Source organism: Phyllobates terribilis, unplaced genomic scaffold (genome assembly GCF_046119375.1).
Source record: "Phyllobates terribilis strain yellow unplaced genomic scaffold, ASM4611937v1 Scaffold_2__4_contigs__length_985480577, whole genome shotgun sequence".
NCBI classification, from domain to species: Eukaryota; Metazoa; Chordata; class Amphibia; order Anura; family Dendrobatidae; genus Phyllobates; species Phyllobates terribilis.
In genome coordinates, this window is record NW_027362762.1 from 34755383 (window position 1) to 34780702 (window position 25320).

A 25320-nucleotide genomic window follows, 5' to 3' on the forward strand; every position below is an offset into this window, starting at 1 on the left:
AGTATCACACAGGATAGGATTAGATACACGGCTCATCAGACAGTATCACACAGCAGATGATTAGATACACGGCTCAGCAGATAGTATCACATAGGATAGGATTAGATACACGGCTTAGCAGACAGTATCACACAGGATAGGATTAGATACACGGCTCAGCAGACGTTATCGCACAGGATAGGATTAGATACACGGCTCAGCAGAGAGTATCACACAGGATAGGATTAGATACATGGCCCAGCAGATAGTATCACACAGGATACGATTAGATACACGGCTCGGCAGACAGTATCACACAGGATAGGATTAGATACATGGCCCAGCAGATAGTATCACACAGGATACGATTAGATACACGGCTCTGCAGACAGTATCACACAGGACAGGATTAGGTACACGGCTCAGCAGACAGTATCACACAGGATAAGATTAGATACACGGTTCAGCAGACAGTATCACACAGGATAGGATTAGATACACGGCTCAGCAGACAGTATCACACAGGATAGGATTAGATACACAGCTCAGCAGAGAGTATCACACAGGATAGGATTAGATACACGGCTCAGCAGACAGTATCACACAGGATAGGATTAGATACACGGTTCAGCAGACAGTATCACACAGGACAGGATTAGGTACACGGCTCAGCAGACAGTATCACACAGGATAGGATTAGATACACAGCTCAGCAGAGAGTATCACACAGGATAGGATTAGATACACGGCTCACCAGACAGTATCACACAGGATAGGATTAGATACACGGCTCAGCAGACAGTATCACACAGGATAAGTTTAGATACATGGCTCAGCAGACAGTATCACACAGGATAGGATTAGATACCGCTCAGCAGACAGTATCACACAGGATAGGATTAGATACACAGCTCAGCAGAGAGTATCACACAGGATAGGATTAGATACACGGCTCACCAGACAGTATCACACAGGATAGCATTAGATACACAGCTCAGCAGATAGTATCACACAGGAGAGGATTAGATACACGGCTCATCAGACAGTATCACACAGGAGAGGATTAGATACACGGCTCACCAGACAGTATCACACAGGATAGCATTAGATACACAGCTCAGCAGATAGTATCACACAGGATAGGATTAGATACACGGCTCAGCAGACAGTATCACACAGGATAGGATTAGATACACGGCTCAGCAGACAGTATCACACAGAATAGGATTAGATACACGGCTCAGCAGACAGTATCACACAGGATAGGATTAGATACACGGCTCATCAGACAGTATCACACAGGAGATGATTAGATACACGGCTCAGCAGATAGTATCACATAGGATAGGATTAGATACACGGCTTAGCAGACAGTATCACACAGGATAGGATTAGATACACGGCTCAGCAGACGTTATCGCACAGGATAGGATTAGATACACGGCTCAGCAGAGAGTATCACACAGGATAGGATTAGATACATGGCCCAGCAGATAGTATCACACAGGATACGATTAGATAAACGGCTCTGCAGACAGTATCACACAGGACAGGATTAGGTACACGGCTCAGCAGACAGTATCACACAGGATAAGATTAGATACACGGTTCAGCAGACAGTATCACACAGGATAGGATTAGATACACGGCTCAGCAGACAGTATCACACAGGATAGGATTAGATACACAGCTCAGCAGAGAGTATCACACAGGATAGGATTAGATACACGGCTCACCAGACAGTATCACACAGGATAGGATTAGATACACGGCTCAGCAGACAGTATCACACAGGATAAGTTTAGATACATGGCTCAGCAGAGAGTATCACACAGGATAGGATTAGATACACGGCTCACCAGACAGTATCACACAGGATAGCATTAGATACACAGCTCAGCAGACAGTATCACACAGGATAGGATTAGATACACGGCTCAGCAGATAGTATCACACAGGAGAGGATTAGATACACAGCTCAGCAGACATTATAACACAGGAGAGGATTAGATACACGGCTCAGCAGACAGTATCACACAGGAGAGGATTAGATACACGGCTCAGCAGACGGTATCACACAGGATAGCATTAGATACACAGCTCAGCAGACAGTATCACACAGGATAGGATTAGATACACAGCTCAGCAGACAGTATCACACAGGATAGCATTAGATACACAGCTCAGCAGACGGTATCACACAGGATAGCATTAGATACACAGCTCAGCAGACAGTATCACACAGGATAGGATTAGATACACGGCTCAGCAGACAGTATCACACAGGATAGAATTAGATACACGGCTCAGTAGACGGTATCACACAGGATATGATTTGATACATGGCTCAGCAGACAGTATCACACAGGATAGGATTAGATACACGGCACAGCAGACGGTATCACACTGGATAGTATTAGATACACGGCTCAGCAGACGGTATCACACAGGATAGGATTAGATACACGGCTCAGTAGACAGTATCACACAGGATTGGATTAGATACACGGCTCAGCAGACAGTATCACACAGGATAGGATTAGATATACGGCTCAGCAGACAGTATCACACAGGATAGGATTAGATATACGGCTCAGCAGACGGTATCACACAGGATAGGATTAGATACACGGCTCAGTAGACAGTATCACACAGGATTGGATTAGATACACGGCTCAGCAGACGTATCACACAGGACAGGATTAGATACATGGCTCAGAAGACCGTATCACACAGGAGAGGGTTAGATACACAGCTCAGCAGACAGTATCACACAGGATAGGATTAGATACACAGCTCAGCTGATGGTATCACACAGGATAGGATTAGATACACGGCTCAGCAGACAGTATCACACAGGAGAGGGTTAGATACACGGCTCAGCAGACAGTATCACACAGGATATGATTAAATACACGGCTCAGCAGACAGTATCACACAGGAGAGGATTAGATGCACGGCTCAGCAGACAGTATCACACAGGATAGGATTAGATACAGCTCAGCATACAGTATGACACAGGATAGGATTAGATACACGGCTCAGCAGACAGTATCACACAGGATAGGATTAGATACACGGCTCAGCAGACAGTATCACACAGGATAGGATTAGATACACGGCTCAGCAGACAGTATCACACAGCATAGGATTAGATACACGGCTCAGCAGACAGTATCACACAGGAGAGGGTTAGATACACAGCTCAGCAGACAGTATCACACAAGATAGGATTAGATACACGGCTCAGCAGACAGTATCACACAGGAGAGGGTTAGATACACGGCTCAGCAGACAGTATCACACAGGATATGATTAGATACACGGCTCAGCAGACAGTATCACACAGGAGAGGATTAGATGCACGGCTCAGCAGACAGTATCACACAGGATAGGTTTAGATACACGGCTCAGCAGACAGTATCACACAGGATAGGATTAGATACATGGCTCAGCAGACAGTATCACACAGGATAGGATTAGATACAGCTCAGCAGACAGTATCACACAGGATAGGTTTAGATACACGGCTCAGCAGACAGTATCACACAGGATAGGATTAGATACACGGCTCAGCAGACAGTATCACACAGGATAGGATTAGATACACGGCTCAGCAGACAGTATCACACAGGATAGGATTAGATACATGGCTCAGCAGACAGTATCACACAGGATAGGATTAGATACAGCTCAGCATACAGTATCACACACAATAGGATTAGATACCCGGCTCAGCAGAGAGTATCACACAGGAGAGGATTAGATACACGGCTCAGCAGACGGTATCACACAGGATAGGATTAGATACACTGCTCAGTAGACAGTATCACACAGGATAGGATTAGATACATGGCTCAGCAGATAGTATCACACAGCATAGGATTAGATACACGGTTCAGCAGACAGTATCACACAGGAGAGGATTAGATACACGGCTCAGCAGACAGTATCACACAGGATAGGATTAGATACACGGCTCAGCAGAGAGTATCACACAGGATATTATTAGATACAGGGCTCAGCAGACGGTATCACACAGGAGAGGATTAGATACATAGCTCAGCAGATAGTATCACACAGGTTAGGATTAGATACACGGCTCAACAGACAGTATCACACAGGAGAGGATTAGATACATAGCTCAGCAGACAGTATCACACAGGAGAGGATTAGATACATGGCTAAGCAGACAGTATCACAGGATAAGATTAGATACACGGCTCAGCAGAGAGTATCGCACAGGATAGGGTTAGATACACGGCTCAGTAGACAGTATCACACAGGGAAGGATTAGATACACAGCTCAGCAGACAGTATCACACAGGAGAGGATTAGATACACATCTCAGCAGACAGTATCACACAGGAGACGATTAGATACACAGCTCAGCAGACGGTATCACACAGGAGAGAGTTAGATACATGGCTCAGCAGACAGTATCACACAGAATAGGATTAGATACACGGCTCAGCAGGTGGTATCACACAGGATAGGATTAGATACACAGCTCAGCAGACAGTATCACACAGGATAGGATTAGATACACAGCTCAGCAGACAGTATCACACAGGATAGGATTAGATACACGGCTCAGCAGACGGTATCACACAGGAGAGAGTTAGATACACGGCTCAGCAGATGGTATCACGCAGGAGCGGATTAGATACACAGCTCAGCAGGCAGTATCACACATGTTAGGATTAGATACACAGCTCAGCAGACAGTATCACACAGGATAGGATTCGATACACAGCTCAGCAGACGGTATCACACAGGAGAGGATTAGATACACGGCTCAGCAGACAGTATCACACAGGAGAGGGTTAGATACACGGCTCAGCAGACAGTATCACACAGGATAGGATTAGATACACGGCTCAGCAGACAGTATCACACAGGATAGGATTAGATACACGGTTCAGCAGACAGTATCACACAGGAGAGGGTTAGATACACGGCTCAGCAGACAGTATCACACAGGAGAGTGTTAGATACACGGCTCAGCAGACAGTATGACACAGGAGAGGATTAGATACAAGGCTCAGCAGACAGTATCACACAGGATACGATTAGATACACGGCTCAGCAGACAGTATCACACAGGATAGGATTAGATACACGGCTCAGCAGACAGTATCACACAGGGGAGTATTAGATACACGGCTTAGCAGACAGTATCACACAGGATAGGATTAGATACACGTCTCAGCAGACAGTATCACACAGGGGAGTATTAGATACACGGCTCAGCAGACAGTATCACACAGGATAGGATTAGATACACGGCTCAGCAGACAGTATCACACAGGGGAGTATTAGATACACGGCTTAGCAGACAGTATCACACAGGATAGGATTAGATACACGGCTCAGCAGTCAGTATCACACAGGATAGGATTAGATACACGTCTCAGCAGACAGTATCACACAGGGGAGTATTAGATACACGGCTTAGCAGACAGTATCACACAGGATAGGATTAGATACACTGCTCAGCAGTCAGTATCACACAGGATAGGATTAGATACACGGCTCAGCAGACAGTATGACACAGGGCAGGATTAGATACACGGCTCAGCAGACAGTATCACACAGGATAGGATTAGATACACAGCTCAGCAGACAGTATCACACAGGATAGGATTAGATACACGTCTCAGCAGACAGTATTACACAGGGGAGTATTAGATACACGGCTTAGCAGACAGTATCACACAGGATAGGATTAGATACACTGCTCAGCAGTCAGTATCACACAGGATAGGATTAGATACACGGCTCAGCAGACAGTATGACACAGGATAGGATTAGATACAGATCAGCAGACAGTATCACACAGGATAGGATTAGATACACGGCTCAGCAGACAGTATCACACAGGATAGGATTAGATACAGATCAGCAGACAGTATCACACAGCAGAGGATTAGATACACAGCTCAGCAGACAGTATCACACAGGATAGGATTAGATACACAGCTCAGCAGACAGTATCACACAGCATAGCATTAGATACACGGCTCACAGACAGTACCACACAGGAGAGGATTAGATACACAGCTCAGCAGACAGTATCACACAGGATAGGATTAGATACACAGCTCAGCAGACAGTATCACACAGGATAGGATTAGATACACAGCTCAGCAGACAGTATCACACAGGATAGGATTAGATACACGGCTCAGCAGACGGTATCACACAGGAGAGAGTTAGATACACGGCTCAGCAGATGGTATCACGCAGGAGCGGATTAGATACACAGCTCAGCAGGCAGTATCACACAGGTTAGGATTAGATACACAGCTCAGCAGACAGTATCACACAGGAGAGGATTAGATACACGGCTCAGCAGATGGTATCACAGTATCACACAGGAGAGGATTAGATACACGGCTCAGCAGACAGTATCACACAGGAGAGGATTAGAAACACGACTCAGCAGACAGTATCACACAGGAGAGGATTAGATACACGGCTCAGCAGACAGTATCACACATGAGAGGGTTAGATACACGGCTCAGCAGACAGTATGACACAGGAGAGGATTAGATACAAGGCTCAGCAGACAGTATCACACAGAATACGATTAGATACACGGCTCAGCAGACAGTATCACACAGGATAGGATTAGATACACGGCTCAGCAGACAGTATCACACAGGATAGGATTAGATACACGGCTCAGCAGACAGTATCACACAGGATAGGATTAGATACACGTCTCAGCAGACAGTATCACACAGGGGAGTATTAGATACACGGCTTAGCAGACAGTATCACACAGGATAGGATTAGATACACTGCTCAGCAGTCAGTATCACACAGGATAGGATTAGATACACGGCTCAGCAGACAGTATGACACAGGGCAGGATTAGATACACGGCTCAGCAGACAGTATCACACAGGATAGGATTAGATACAGATCAGCAGACAGTATCACACAGCAGAGGATTAGATACACGGCTCAGCAGACAGTATCACACAGGATAGGATTAGATACACAGCTCAGCAAACAGTATCACACAGCATAGGATTAGATACACGGCTCACAAACAGTACCACACAGGATAGGATTAGATACACAGCTCAGCAGACAGTATCACACAGGATAGGATTAAATACACAGCTCAGCAGACAGTATCACACAGGATAGGATTAGATACACGGCTCAGCAGACAGTATCACACAGGATAGGGTTAGATACACGGCTCAGCAGACAGTATCACACAGGAGAGGATTAGATACATAGCTCAGCAGACAGTATCACACAGGAGAGGATTAGATACATGGCTCAGCAGAGAGTATCGCACAGGATAGGGTTAGATACACAGCTCAGCAGACAGTATCACACAGGAGACGATTAGATACACAGCTCAGCAGACGGTATCACACAGGAGAGAGTTAGATACACGGCTCAGCAGATGGTATCACGCAGAAGCGGATTAGATACACAGCTCAGCAGGCAGTATCACACAGGTTAGGATTAGATACACAGCTCAGCAGACAGTATCACACAGGATAGGATTCGAAATACAGCTCAGCAGACGGTATCACACAGGAGAGGATTAGATACACGGCTCAGCAGATGGTATCACAGTATCACACAGGAGAGGATTAGATACACGGCTCAGCAGACAGTATCACACAGGAGAGGATTAGAAACACGGCTCAGCAGACAGTATCACACAGGAGAGGATTAGATACACGGCTCAGCAGACAGTATCACACAGGAGAGGATTAGAAACATGGCTCAGCAGACAGTATCACACAGGAGAGGATTAGATACACGGCTCAGCAGACAGTATCACACAGGATAGGATTAGATACACGGCTCAGCAGATAGTATCACACAGCATAGGATTAGATACACGGCTCAGCAGACAGTATCACACAGGATAGGATAAGATACACGGCTCAGCAGACAGTATCACACAGGATAGGATTAGATACAGATCAGCATACAGTATCACACAGCAGAGGATTAGATACACGGCTCAGCAGACAGTATCACACAGGATAGGATTAGAAACATGGCTCAGCAGACAGTATCACACAGGGGAGTATATTAGATACACGGCTCAGCAGACAGTATCACACAGGATATGATTAGATACACTGCTCAGCAGTCAGTATCACACAGGATAGGATTAGATACACGGCTCAGCAGACAGTATCACACAGGAGAGGATTAGATACACGGCTCAGCAGACAGTATCACACAGGATAGGATTAGATACAGATCAGCATACAGTATCACACAGCAGAGGATTAGATACACGGCTCAGCACACAGTATCACACAGGATAGGATTAGATACACAGCTCAGCAGACAGTATCACACAGCATAGGATTAGATACACGGCTCACAGACAGTACCACACAGGAGAGGATTAGATACACAGCTCAGCAGACAGTATCACACAGGATAGGATTAGATACACAGCTCAGCAGACAGTATCACACAGGATAGGATTAGATACACGGCTCAGCAGACAGTATCACACAGGATAGGGTTAAATACACGGCTCAGCAGACAGTATCACACAGGATAGGATTAGATACACGGCTCAGCAGACACTATCACACAGGATAGGATTAGATACAGATCAGCAGACAGTATCACACAGGACAGGATTAGATACACGGCTCAGCAGACAGTATCACACAGGATAGGATTAGATACAGATCAGTAGACAGTATCACACAGGAGAGGATTAGATACACGGCTCAGCAGACAGTATCACATAGGGAAGGATTAGATACAGATCAGCAGACATTATCACACAGGAGAGGGTTAGATACACGGCCCAGCAGACAGTATCACACACAATAGGATTAGATACCCGGCTCAGCAGAGAGTATCACACAGGAGAGGATTAGATACACGGCTCAGCAGACAGTATCACACAGGACAGGATTAGATACATAGCTCAGCAGACAGTATCACACAGGAGAGGATTAGATACACGGCTCAGCAGTCAGTATTACACAGGATAGGATTAGATACACGGCCCAACAGACTGTATCACACACAATAGGATTAGATACACGGCTCAGCAGAGTATATCACACAGGAGAGAGTTAGATACACGGCTCAGCAGACAGTATCACACAGAATAGGATTAGATAAACGGCTCATCAGACGGTATCACACAGGGTAGGATTAGATACACGGCTCAGCCGACAGTATCACACAGGATAGGATTAGATACACGGCTCAGCAGATGGTATCACACAGGGTAGGATTAGATACACGGCTCAGCAGACAGTATCACACAGGATAGGGTTAGATACACGGCTCAGCAGACAGTATCACACAGGATAGGATTAGATACAGATCAGCAGACAGTATCACACAAGATAGGATTAGATACACGGCTCAGCAGACGGTATCACACAGGGTAGGATTAGATACACGGCTCAGCAGACAGTATCACACAGGATAGGGTTAGATACACGGCTCAGCAAACAGTATCACACAGGATAGGATTAGATACAGACAGTATCACACATGAGAGGATTAGATACACGGCTCAGCAGACAGTATCACACAGGATAGGATTAGATACAGACAGTATCACACAGGATAGGATTAGATACAGATCAGCAGACAGTATCACACAGGACAGGATTAGATACACAGCTCAGCAGACAGTATCACACAGGATAGGATTAGATACAGACAGTATCACACAGGAAAGGATTAGATATACGGCTCACAGACAGTACCACACAGGTGAGGATTAGATACACAGCTCAGCAGACAGTATCACACAGGAGAGGATTAGATACACGGCTCAGCAGACGATATCACACAGGGTAGGATTAGATACACGGCTCAGCAGACAGTATTACACAGGATAGGATTAGATACACGGCTCAGCAGACAGTATCACACAGCATAGGATTAGATACACGGCTCAGCAGACAGTATCACACAGGATAGGATTAGATACACAGCTCAGCAGACAGTATCACACAGGATAGGTTTAGATACACGACTCAGCAGACAGTATCACACAGGATAGGATTAGATACATGGCTCAGCAGACAGTATCACACAGGATAGGATTAGATACAGCTCAGCATACAGTATGACACAGGATAGGATTAGATACACGGCTCAGCAGACAGTATCACACAGGATTAGATTAGATACACGGCTCAGCAGACAGTATCACACAGGAGAGGGTTAGATACACGGCTCAGCAGACAGTATCACACAGGATAGGTTTAGATACACGGCTCAGCAGACAGTATCACACAGGATAGGATTAGATACATGGCTCAGCAGACAGTATCACACAGGAGAGGGTTAGATACCCGGCTCAGCAGAGAGTATCACACAGGAGAGGATTAGATACACTGCTCAGTAGACAGTATCACACAGCATAGGATTAGATACACGGTTCAGCAGACAGTATCACACAGGAGAGGATTAGATACACGGCTCAGCAGACAGTATCACACAGGATAGGATTAGATACACGGCTCAGCAGAGAGTATCACACAGGATAGGATTAGATACACGGCTCAGCAGACAGTATCACACAGGATAGGATTAGATACACGGCTCAGCAGATAGTATCACACAGGATAGGATTAGATACACGGCTCAACAGACAGTATCACACAGGAGAGGATTAGATACATAGCTCAGCAGACAGTATCACACAGGAGAGGATTAGATACACGGCTCAGCAGACAGTATCACACAGGTTAGGATTAGATACACAGCTCAGCAGACAGTATCACACAGGATAGGATTCGATACACAGCTCAGCAGACAGTATCACACAGGAGAGGATTAGATACACATCTCAGCAGACAGTATCACACAGGGAAGGATTAGATACACAGCTCAGCAGACAGTATCACACAGGAGAGGATTAGATACACATCTCAGCAGGCAGTATCACACAGGAGACGATTAGATACACAGCTCAGCAGACGGTACCACACAGGAGAGAGTTAGATACACGGCTCAGCAGGTGGTATCACACAGGATAGGATTAGATACACAGCTCAGCAGACAGTATCACACAGAATAGGATTAGATACACGGCTCAGCAGGTGGTATCACACAGGATAGGATTAGATACACAGCTCAGCAGACAGTATCACACAGGATAGGATTAGATACACAGCTCAGCAGACAGTATCACACAGGATAGGATTAGATACACGGCTCAGCAGACGGTATCACACAGGAGAGAGTTAGATACACGGCTCAGCAGATGGTATCACACAGGAGCGGATTAGATACACAGCTCAGCAGACAGTATCACACAGGATAGGATTTGATACACAGCTCAGCAGACGGTATCACACAGGAGAGGATTAGATACACGGCTCAGCAGATGGTATCACAGTATCACACGTGAGAGGATTAGATACACGGCTCAGCAGACAGTATCACACAGGTTAGGATTAGATACACAGCTCAGCAGACAGTATCACACAGGATAGGATTTGATACACAGCTCAGCAGACGGTATCACACAGGAGAGGATTAGATACACGGCTCAGCAGATGGTATCACAGTATCACACAGGAGAGGATTAGATACACAGCTCAGCAGACAGTATCACACAGGAGAGGATTAGAAACACGGCTCAGCAGACAGTATCACACAGGAGAGGATTAGATACACGGCTCAGCAGACGTTATCACACATGAGAGGGTTAGATACACGGCTCAGCAGACAGTATGACACAGGAGAGGATTAGATACAAGGCTCAGCAGACAGTATCACATGAGAGGGTTAGATACACGGCTCAGCAGACAGTATCACACAGGATACGATTAGATACACGGCTCAGCAGACAGTATGACACAGGGCAGGATTAGATACACGGCTCAGCAGACAGTATCACACAGGATAGGATTAGATACAGATCAGCAGAGAGTATCACACAGGATAGGATTAGATACACAGCTCAGCAGACAGTATCACACAGGATAGGATTAAATACACGGCTCAGCAGACAGTATCACACAGGATAGGGTTAGATACACGGCTCAGCAGACAGTATCACACAGGAGAGGATTAGATACATAGCTCAGCAGACAGTATCACAGGATAAGATTAGATACACAGCTCAGCAGAGAGTATCGCACAGGATAGGGTTAGATACACGGCTCAGTAGACAGTATCACACAGGGAAGGATTAGATACACAGCTCAGCAGACGGTATCACACAGGAGAGAGTTAGATACATGGCTCAGCAGACAGTATCACACAGAATAGGATTAGATACACGGCTCAGCAGGTGGTATCACACAGGATAGGATTAGATACACAGCTCAGCAGACAGTATCACACAGGATAGGATTAGATACACAGCTCAGCAGACAGTATCACACAGGATAGGATTAGATACACGGCTCAGCAGACGGTATCACACAGGAGAGAGTTAGATACACGGCTCAGCAGATGGTATCACGCAGGAGCGGATTAGATACACAGCTCAGCAGGCAGTATCACACAGGTTAGGATTAGATACATGGCTCAGCAGATGGTATCACAGTATCACACAGGAGACGATTCGATACACGGCTCAGCAGATGGTATCACAGTATCACACAGGAGAGGATTAGATACACGGCTCAGCAGACAGTATCACACAGGATAGGATTAGATACACGGCTCAGCAGACAGTATCACACAGCATAGGATTAGATACACGGCTCAGCAGACAGTATCACACAGGATAGGATTAGATACACGGCTCAGCAGACAGTATCACACAGGATAGGATTAGATACACGGCTCAGCAGACAGTATCACACAGGATAGGATTAGATACACGTCTCAGCAGACAGTATCACACAGGGGAGTATTAGATACACTGCTCAGCAGACAGTATCACACAGGATAGGATTAGATACACGGCTCAGCAGACAGTATCACACAGGATAGGATTAGATACACGGCTCAGCAGACAGTATCACACAGGATAGGATTAGATACACGGCTCAGCAGACAGTATCACACAGCATAGGATTAGATACACGGCTCAGTAGACAGTATCACACAGGATAGGATTAGATACACTGCTCAGCAGTCAGTATCACACAGGATAGGATTAGATACACGGCTCAGCAGACAGTATGACACAGGGCAGGATTAGATACACGGCTCAGCAGACAGTATCACACAGGATAGGATTAGATACACGGCTCAGCAGAGAGTATCACACAGGATAGGATTAGATACACGGCTCAGCAGACAGTATCACACAGGATAGGATTAGATACACGGCTCAGCAGATAGTATCACACAGGATAGGATTAGATACACGGCTCAACAGACAGTATCACACAGGAGAGGATTAGATACATAGCTCAGCAGACAGTATCACACAGGAGAGGATTAGATACACGGCTCAGCAGACAGTATCACACAGGTTAGGATTAGATACACAGCTCAGCAGACAGTATCACACAGGATAGGATTCGATACACAGCTCAGCAGACAGTATCACACAGGGAAGGATTAGATACACAGCTCAGCAGACAGTATCACACAGGAGAGGATTAGATACACATCTCAGCAGGCAGTATCACACAGGAGACGATTAGATACACAGCTCAGCAGACGGTACCACACAGGAGAGAGTTAGATACACGGCTCAGCAGGTGGTATCACACAGGATAGGATTAGATACACAGCTCAGCAGACAGTATCACACAGAATAGGATTAGATACACGGCTCAGCAGGTGGTATCACACAGGATAGGATTAGATACACAGCTCAGCAGACAGTATCACACAGGATAGGATTAGATACACAGCTCAGCAGACAGTATCACACAGGATAGGATTAGATACACGGCTCAGCAGACGGTATCACACAGGAGAGAGTTAGATACACGGCTCAGCAGATGGTATCACGCAGGAGCGGATTAGATACACAGCTCAGCAGACAGTATCACACAGGTTAGGATTAGATACACAGCTCAGCAGACAGTATCACACAGGATAGGATTTGATACACAGCTCAGCAGACGGTATCACACAGGAGAGGATTAGATACACGGCTCAGCAGATGGTATCACAGTATCACACAGGAGAGGATTAGATACACGGCTCAGCAGACAGTATCACACAGGTTATGATTAGATACACAGCTCAGCAGACGGTATCACACAGGAGAGGATTAGATACACGGCTCAGCAGATGGTATCACAGTATCACACAGGAGAGGATTAGATACACAGCTCAGCAGACAGTATCACACAGGAGAGGATTAGATACACGGCTCAGCAGACAGTATCACACAGGAGAGGATTAGATACACGGCTCAGCAGACGTTATCACACATGAGAGGGTTAGATACACGGCTCAGCAGACAGTATGACACAGGAGAGGATTAGATACACAGCTCAGCAGACAGTATCACACAGGTTATGATTAGATACACAGCTCAGCAGACGGTATCACACAGGAGAGGATTAGATACACGGCTCAGCAGATGGTATCACAGTATCACACAGGATAGGATTTGATACACAGCTCAGCAGACGGTATCACACAGGAGAGGATTAGATACACGGCTCAGCAGATGGTATCACAGTATCACACAGGAGAGGATTAGATACACAGCTCAGCAGACAGTATCACACAGGAGAGGATTAGAAACACGGCTCAGCAGACAGTATCACACAGGAGAGGATTAGATACACGGCTCAGCAGACGTTATCACACATGAGAGGGTTAGATACACGGCTCAGCAGACAGTATGACACAGGAGAGGATTAGATACACAGCTCAGCAGACAGTATCACACAGGAGAGGATTAGATACAAGGCTCAGCAGACAGTATCACACAGGGCAGGATTAGATACACGGCTCAGCAGACAGTATCACACAGGATAGGATTAGATACAGATCAGCAGAGAGTATCACACAGGATAGGATTAGATACACAGCTCAGCAGACAGTATCACACAGGATAGGATTAGATACACGGCTCAGCAGACAGTATCACACAGGATAGGGTTAGATACACGGCTCAGCAGACAGTATCACACAGGAGAGGATTAGATACATAGCTCAGCAGACAGTATCACACAGGAGAGGATTAGATACATGGCTAAGCATACAGTATCACAGGATAAGATTAGATACACAGCTCAGCAGAGAGTATCGCACAGGATAGGATTAGATACATGGCTCAGTAGACAGTATCACACAGGGAAGGATTAGATACACAGCTCAGCAGACGGTATCACACAGGAGAGAGTTAGATACATGGCTCAGCAGACAGTATCACACAGAATAGGATTAGATACACGGCTCAGCAGGTGGTATCACACAGGATAGGATTAGATACACAGCTCAGCAGACAGTATCACACAGGATAGGATTAGATACACGGCTCAGCAGACAGTATCACACAGAATAGGATTAGATACACGGCTCAGCAGGTGGTATCACACAGGATAGGATTAGATACACAGCTCAGCAGACAGTATCACACAGGTTAGGATTAGATACATGGCTCAGCAGATGGTATCACAGTATCACACAGGAGACGATTCGATATACAGCTCAGCATACAGTATCACACAGGATAGGATTAGCTACACGGCTCAGCAGATGGTATCACAGTATCACACAGGAGACGATTCGATATACAGCTCAGCAGACAGTATCACACAGGAGAGGATTAGATACACGGCTCAGCAGATGGTATCACAGTATCACACAGGAGAGGATTAGATACACGGCTCAGCAGACAGTATCACACAGGATAGGATTAGATACACGGCTCAGCAGATAGTATCACACAGCATAGGATTAGATACACGGCTCAGCAGACAGTATCACACAGGATAGGATTAGATACACGGCTCAGCAGACAGTATCACACAGGATAGGATTAGATACACGGCTCAGCAGACAGTATCACACAGGATAGGATTAGATACACGGCTCAGCAGACAGTATCACACAGGATAGGATTAGATACACGGCTCAGCAGACAGTATCACACAGGATAGGATTAGATACACGGCTCAGCAGATAGTATCACACAGCATAGGATTAGATACACGGCTCAGCAGACAGTATCACACAGGGGAGTATTAGATACACTGCTCAGCAGACAGTATCACACAGGATAGGATTAGATACACGGCTCAGCAGACAGTATCACACAGGATAGGATTAGATACACGGCTCAGCAGACAGTATCACACAGGATAGGATTAGATACACGGCTCAGCAGACAGTATCACACAGGATAGGTTTAGATACACGGCTCAGCAGACAGTATCACACAGGATAGGATTAGATACACGGCTCAGCAGACAGTATCACACAGCATAGGATTAGATACACGGCTCAGCAGACAGTATCACACAGGATAGGATTAGATACAGATCAGCATACAGTATCACACAGCAGAGGATTAGATACATGGCTCAGCAGACAGTATCACACAGGATAGGATTAGATACACAGCTCAGCAGACAGTATCACACAGCATAGGATTAGATACACGGCTCACAGACAGTACCACACAGGAGAGGATTAGATACACAGCTCAGCAGACAGTATCACACAGGATAGGATTAGATACACAGCTCAGCAGACAGTATCACACAGGATAGGATTAGATACACGGCTCACAGACAGTACCACACAGGAGAGGATTAGATACACAGCTCAGCAGACAGTATCACACAGGATAGGGTTAGATACACGGATCAGCAGACAGTATCACACAGGATAGGATTAGATACACGGCTCAGCAGACACTATCACACAGGATAGGATTAGATACACGGCTCAGCAGACAGTATCACATAGGAGAGGATTAGATACACAGCTCAGCAGACAGTACCACACAGGAGAGGATTAGATACACAGCTCAGCAGACAGTATCACATAGGAGAGGATTAGATACACGGCTCAGCAGACATTATCACACAGGATAGGATTAGATTCACAGCTCAGCAGACAGTATCACACAGGACAGGATTAGATACACGGCTCAGCAGACAGTATCACATAGGGAAGGATTAGATACAGATCAGCAAACAGTATCACACAGGAGAGGGTTAGATACACGGCCCAGCAGACAGTATCACACACAATAGGATTAGATACCCGGCTCAGCAGAGAGTATCACACAGGAGAGGATTAGATACACGGCTCAGCAGACAGTATCACACAGGACAGGATTAGATACACAGCTCAGCAGACAGTATCACACAGGAGAGGATTAGATACACGGCTCAGCAGACAGTATCACACACAATAGGATTAGATACACGGCTCAGTAGAGAGTATCACACAGGAGAGGATTAGATACACTGTTCAGCAGACAGTTTTACACAGGATATGATTAGATACATGGCTCAGCAGACAGTATCACACAGAATAGGATTAGATACACGGCTCAGCAGACAGTATCACACAGGATAGGATTAGATACAGATCAGCAGACAGTATCACACAGGATAGGATTAGATACACGGCTCAGCAGATGGTATCACACAGGGTAGGATTAGATACACGGCTCAGCAGACAGTATCACACAGGATAGGGTTAGATACACGGCTCAGCAGACAGTATCACACAGGATAGGATTAGATACAGATCAGCAGACAGTATCACACAAGATAGGATTAGATACACGGCTCAGCAGACGGTATCACACAGGGTAGGATTAGATACACGGCTCAGCAGACAGTATCACACAGGATAGGGTTAGATACACGGCTCAGCAAACAGTATCACACAGGAGAGGATTAGATACACAGCTCAGCAGACAGTATCACACAGGACAGGATTAGATACACGGCTCAGCAGACAGTATCACACAGGATAGGATTAGATACAGACAGTATCACACAGGAGAGGATTAGATATACGGCTCACAGACAGTACCACACAGGTGAGGATTAGATACATGGATCAGCAGACAATATCACACGTGAGAGGATTAGATACACGGCTCAGCAGACAGTATCACACAGCATAGGATTAGATACACGGATCAGCACACAGTATCACACAGGATAGGATTAGATACATGGCTCAGCAGACGGTATCACACAGGATAGGATTAGATACACGTCTCAGCAGACAATATCACACGTGAGAGGATTAGATACACGGCTCAGCAGACAGTATCACACAGCATAGGATTAGATACACGGATCAGCACACAGTATCACACAGGATAGGATTAGATACATGGCTCAGCAGACGGTATCACACAGGATAGGATTAGATACACGGCTCAGCAGACAGTATCACACAGGATAGGATTAGATACACGGCTCAGCAGACAGTATCACACAAGAGAGGATTAGATACACTGCTCAGCAGACAGTATCACACAGGATACGATTAGATACACAGCTCAGCAGACAGTATCACACAGGACAGGATTAGATACAGCGGTCAGCAGACGGTATCACACAGGATAGGATTAGATACACGGGTCAGCAGACGGTATCACACAGGATAGGATTAGATACATGGCTCAGCAGACAGTATCACACATGATAGGATTAGATACACGGCTCAGCAGACAGTATCACACAGGATAGGATTAGATACACGGCTCAGCAGACAGTATCACATAGGAGAGGATTAGATACACGGCTCATCAGACAGTATCACACAGGAGATGATTAGATACATGGCTCAACAGACAGTATCACACAGGATAGGATTAGATACACGGCTCAGCAGACAGTATCAAACAGAAGAGGATTAGATACACGGCTCAGCAGACAGTATCACACAGGATAGGATTAGATACACGGCTCAGCAGACACTATCACACAGGATAGGATTAGATACACGGCTCAGCAGACAGTATCACATAGGAGAGGATTAGATACACAGCTCAGCAGACAGTATCACACAGGAGAGGATTAGATATACGGCTCACAGACAGTACCACACAGGAGAGGATTAGATACACAGCTCAGCAGACAGTATCACATAGGAGAGGATTAGATACACAGCTCAGCAGACAGTATCACACAGGAGAGGATTAGATATACGGCTCACAGACAGTACCACACAGGAGAGGATTAGATACACAGCTCAGCAGACAGTATCACATAGGAGAGGATTAGATACACGGCTCAGCAGACATTATCACACAGGATAGGATTAGATTCACAGCTCAGCAGACAGTATCACACAGGAGAGGGTTAGATACACGGCCCAGCAGACAGTATCACACACAATAGGATTAGATACCCGGCTCAGCAGAGAGTATCACACAGGAGAGGATTAGATACACGGCTCAGCAGACAGTATCACACAGGATAGGATTAGATACACGGCTCAGCACACAGTATCACACAGGACAGGATTAGATACACAGCTCAGCAGACAGTATCACACAGGAGAGGATTAGATACACGGCTCAGCAGACAGTATCACACACAATAGGATTAGATACACGGCTCAGTAGAGAGTATCACACAGGAGAGGATTAGATACACGGCTCAGCAGACAGTATCACACAGGACAGGATTAGATACACAGCTCAGCAGACAGTATCACACAGGACAGGATTAGATACACAGCTCAGCAGACAGTATTACACAGGATAGGATTAGATACACGGCCCAGCAGACAGTATCACACACAATAGGATTAGATACACGGCTCAGTAGAGAGTATCACACAGGAGAGGATTAGATACACTGTTCAGCAGACAGTTTTACACAGGATAGGATTAGATACATGGCTCAGCAGACAGTATCACACAGAATAGGATTAGATACACGGCTCAGCAGACAGTATCACACAGGATAGGATTAGATACAGATCAGCAGACAGTATCACACAGGATAGGATTAGATACACGGCTCAGCAGATGGTATCACACAGGGTAGGATTAGATACACGGCTCAGCAGACAGTATCACACAGGATAGGGTTAGATACACGGCTCAGCAGACAGTATCACACAGGATAGGATTAGATACAGATCAGCAGACAGTATCACACAAGATAGGATTAGATACACGGCTCAGCAGACGGTATCACACAGGGTAGGATTAGATACACGGCTCAGCAGACAGTATCACACAGGATAGGGTTAGATACACGGCTCAGCAAACAGTATCACACAGGAGAGGATTAGATACACAGCTCAGCAGACAGTATCACACAGGACAGGATTAGATACACGGCTCAGCAGACAGTATCACACAGGATAGGATTAGATACAGACAGTATCACACAGGAGAGGATTAGATATACGGCTCACAGACAGTACCACACAGGTGAGGATTAGATACATGGATCAGCAGACACTATCACACAGGAGAGGATTAGATACACGGCTCAGCAGACAGTATCACACAGCATAGGATTAGATACACGGCTCAGCACACAGTATCACACAGGATAGGATTAGATACATGGCTCAGCAGACGGTATCACACAGGATAGGATTAGATACACGGCTCAGCAGACAGTATCACACAGGATAGGATTAGATACACGGCTCAGCAGACGGTATCACACAGGATAGGATTAGATACATGGCTCAGCAGACAGTATCACACATGATAGGATTAGATACACGGCTCAGCAGACAGTATCACACAGGATAGGATTAGATACACGGCTCAGCAGACAGTATCACATAGGAGAGGATTAGATACACGGCTCATCAGACAGTATCACACAGGAGATGATTAGATACATGGCTCAACAGACAGTATCACACAGGATAGGATTAGATACACGGCTCAGCAGACAGTATCAAACAGAAGAGGATTAGATACACGGCTCAGCAGACAGTATCACACAGGATAGGATGAGATTCACAGCTCAGCAGACAGTATCACACAGGATAGGATTAGATACACGGCTCAGCAGATGGTATCACACAGGATAGGATTAGATACACGGCTTAGCAGACAGTATCACACAGGATAGGATTAGATACACGGCTCAGCAGACGTTATCGCACAGGATAGGATTAGATACACGGCTCAGCAGAGAGTATCACACAGGATAGGATTAGATACACGGCTCAGCAGACAGTATTACACAGGATAGGATTAGATACACAACTCAGCAGACAGTATCACACAGGATAGGATTAGATACACGGCTCAGCAGACAGTATCACATAGGGAAGGATTAGATACAGATCAGCAGACAGTATCACGCAGGAGAGGATTAGATACACGGCCCAGCAGACAGTATCACACACAATAGGATTAGATACACGGCTCAGCAGAGAGTATCACACAGGAGAGGATTAGATACACGGCTCAGCAGAGTATATCACACAGGAGAGAGTTAGATACACGGCTCAGCAGACAGTATCACACAGAATAGGATTAGATAAACGGCTCAGCAGACAGTATCACACAGGGTAGGATTAGATACACGGCTCAGCAGACAGTATCACACAGGATAGGATTAGATACACGGCTCAGCAGACAGTATCACACAGGATAGGATTAGATACAGATCAGCAGACAGTATCACACAGGATAGGATTAGATACACGGCTCAGCAGACGGTATCACACAGGGTAGGATTAGATACACGGCTCAGCAGACAGTATCACACAGGATAGGGTTAGATACAGATCAGCAGACAGTATCACACAAGATAGGATTAGATACACAGCTCAGCAGACAGTATCACACAGGATAGGGTTAGATACACGGCTCAGCAAACAGTATCACACAGGATAGGATTAGATACACGGCTCAGCAGACAGTATCACACAGGATAGGATTAGATACAGACAGTATCACACAGGAGAGGATTAGATATACGGCTCAGCAGAGAGTATCACACAGGATAGGATTAGATACACGGCTCAGAAGACGGTATCACAAAGGACAGGATTAGATACATGGCTCAGCAGACAGTATCACACGTGAGAGGATTAGATACACGGCTCAGCAGACAGTATCACACAGGAGAGGGTTGGATACACAGCTCAGCAGACAGTATCACACAGGAGAGGATTAGATACATGGCTCAGCAGACAGTATCACACAGGAGAGGATTAGATACACGTCTCAGCAGACAGTATCACACGTGAGAGGATTAGATACATGGCTCAGCAGACAGTATCACACAGAATAGGATTAGATACACGGCTCAGCAGACAGTATCACACAGGATAGGATTAGATACACGGCTCAGCAGATAGTATCACACAGGAGAGGATTAGATACACGGCTCAGCAGACAGTATCACACAGGAGAGGGTTAGATACACAGTTCAGCAGACAGTATCACACAGGATAGGATTAGATACACGGCTCAGCAGACAGTATCACACAGGTTAGGATTAGATACACGGCTCAGCAGACGGTATCACAAAGGATAGGATTAGATACACGGCTCAGCAGACAGTATCACACAGGAGAGGGTTAGATACACAGCTCAGCAGACAGTATCACACAGGAGAGGATTAGATACACGGCTCAGCAGACAGTATCACACAGGAGAGGGTTAGATACACGGCTCAGCAGATAGTATCACACAGGACAGGATTAGATACACGGCTCAGCAGACAGTATCACACAGGATAGGATTAGATACAGACAGTATCACACAGGAGAGGATTAGATATACGGCTCACAGACAGTACCACACAGGTGAGGATTAGATACACGGCTCAGCAGACAGTATCACACAGGAGAGGATTAGATACATGGATCAGCAGACACTATCACACAGGAGAGGATTAGATACACGTCTCAGCAGACAGTATCACACGTGAGAGGATTAGATACACGGCTCAGCAGACAGTATCACACAGCATAGGATTAGATACACGGCTCAGCACACAGTATCACACAGGATAGGATTAGATACATGGCTCAGCAGACGGTATCACACAGGATAGGATTAGATACACGGCTCAGCAGACAGTATCACACAAGAGAGGATTAGATACACGGCTCAGCAGACAGTATCACACAGGACAGGATTAGATACAGCGGTCAGCAGACGGTATCACACAGGATAGGATTAGATACACGGGTCAGCAGACGGTATCACACAGGATAGGATTAGATACATGGCTCAGCAGACAGTATCACACAGTATAGGATTAGATACACGGCTCAGCAGACAGTATCACACAGGATAGGATTAGATGCACAGCTCAGCAGAAAGTATCACACAGGATAGGATTAGATACAGATCAGCAGACAGTATCACACAGGATAGGATTAGATACAGATCAGCAGACAGTATCACACAGGATAGGATTAGATACACGGCTCAGCAGACGGTATCACACAGGGTAGGATTAGATACACGGCTCAGCAGACAGTATCACACAGGATAGGGTTAGATACAGATCAGCAGACAGTATCACACAAGATAGGATTAGATACACGGCTCAGCAGACGGTATCACACAGGGTAGGATTAGATACACGGCTCAGCAGACAGTATCACACAGGATAGGGTTAGATACACGGCTCAGCAAACAGTATCACACAGGATAGGATTAGATACACAGCTCAGCAGACACTATCACACAGGATAGGATTAGATACAGATCAGCAGACAGTATCACACAGGACAGGATTAGATACACGGCTCAGCAGACAGTATCACACAGGATAGGATTAGATACAGACAGTATCACACAGGAGAGGATTAGATATACGGCTCACAGACAGTACCACACAGGAGAGGATTAGATACACGGCTCAGCAGAGAGTATCACACAGGATAGGATTAGATACACGGCTCAGAAGATGGTATCACAAAGGACAGGATTAGATACATGGCTCAGCAGACAGTATCACACGTGAGAGGATTAGATACACGGCTCAGCAGACAGTATCACACAGGAGAGGGTTGGATACACAGCTCAGCAGACAGTATCACACAGGAGAGGATTAGATACATGGCTCAGCAGACAGTATCACACAGGAGAGGATTAGATACACGTCTCAGCAGACAGTATCACACGTGAGAGGATTAGATACATGGCTCAGCAGACAGTATCACACAGGATAGGATTAGATACACGGCTCAGCAGACAGTATCACACAGGATAGGATTAGATACACGGCTCAGCAGATAGTATCACACAGGAGAGGATTAGATACACGGCTCAGCAGACAGTATCACACAGGATAGGATTAGATACACGGCTCAGCAGACAGTATCACACAGGATAGGATTAGATACACGGCTCAGCAGACAGTATCACACAGGATAGGATTAGATACACGGCTCAGCAGACAGTATCACACAGGTTAGGATTAGATACACAGCTCAGCAGACAGTATCACACAGGATAGGATTAGATACACGGCTCAGCAGACAGTATCACACAGGACAGGATTAGATACACGGCTCAGCAGACAGTATCACACAGGTTAGGATTAGATACACAGTTCAGCAGACAGTATCACACAGGATAGGATTAGATACACGGCTCAGCAGACAGTATCACACAGGTTAGGATTAGATACACAGCTCAGCAGACAGTATCACACAGGATAGGATTAGATACACGGCTCAGCAGACAGTATCACACAGGACAGGATTAGATACATGGCTCAGCAGACAGTATCACACAGGATAGGATTAGATACACAGCTCAGCAGACAGTATCACACAGGATAAGATTAGATACACGGCTCAGCAGACAGTATCACACAGCATAGGATTAGATACACGGCTCAGCAGACAGTATCACACAGCATAGGATTAGATACACAGTTCAGCAGACAGTATCACACAGGATAGGATTAGATACACGGCTCAGCAGACAGTATCACACAGGTTAGGATTAGATACACGGCTCAGCAGACGGTATCACAAAGGATAGGATTAGATACACGGCTCAGCAGACAGTATCACACAGGAGAGGGTTAGATACACAGCTCAGCAGACAGTATCACACAGGAGAGGATTAGATACACGGCTCAGCAGACAGTATCACACAGGAGAGGATTAGATACACGGCTCAGCAGACAGTATCACACATTATAGGATCAGATAAAGCTCAGCAGACAGTATCACACAGGATAGGATTAGATACACGGCTCAGCAGATAGTATCACACAGGATAGGATTAGATACACGGTTCAGCAGACAGTATCACACAGGATAGGATTAGATACACGGCTCAGCAGACGGTATCACACAGGGTAGGATTAGATACACGGCTCAGCAGACAGTATCACACAGGATAGGGTTAGATACACGGCTCAGCAAACAGTATCACACAGGAGAGGATTAGATACACAGCTCAGCAGACAGTATCACACAGGACAGGATTAGATACACGGCTCAGCAGACAGTATCACACAGGATAGGATTAGATACAGATCAGCAGAC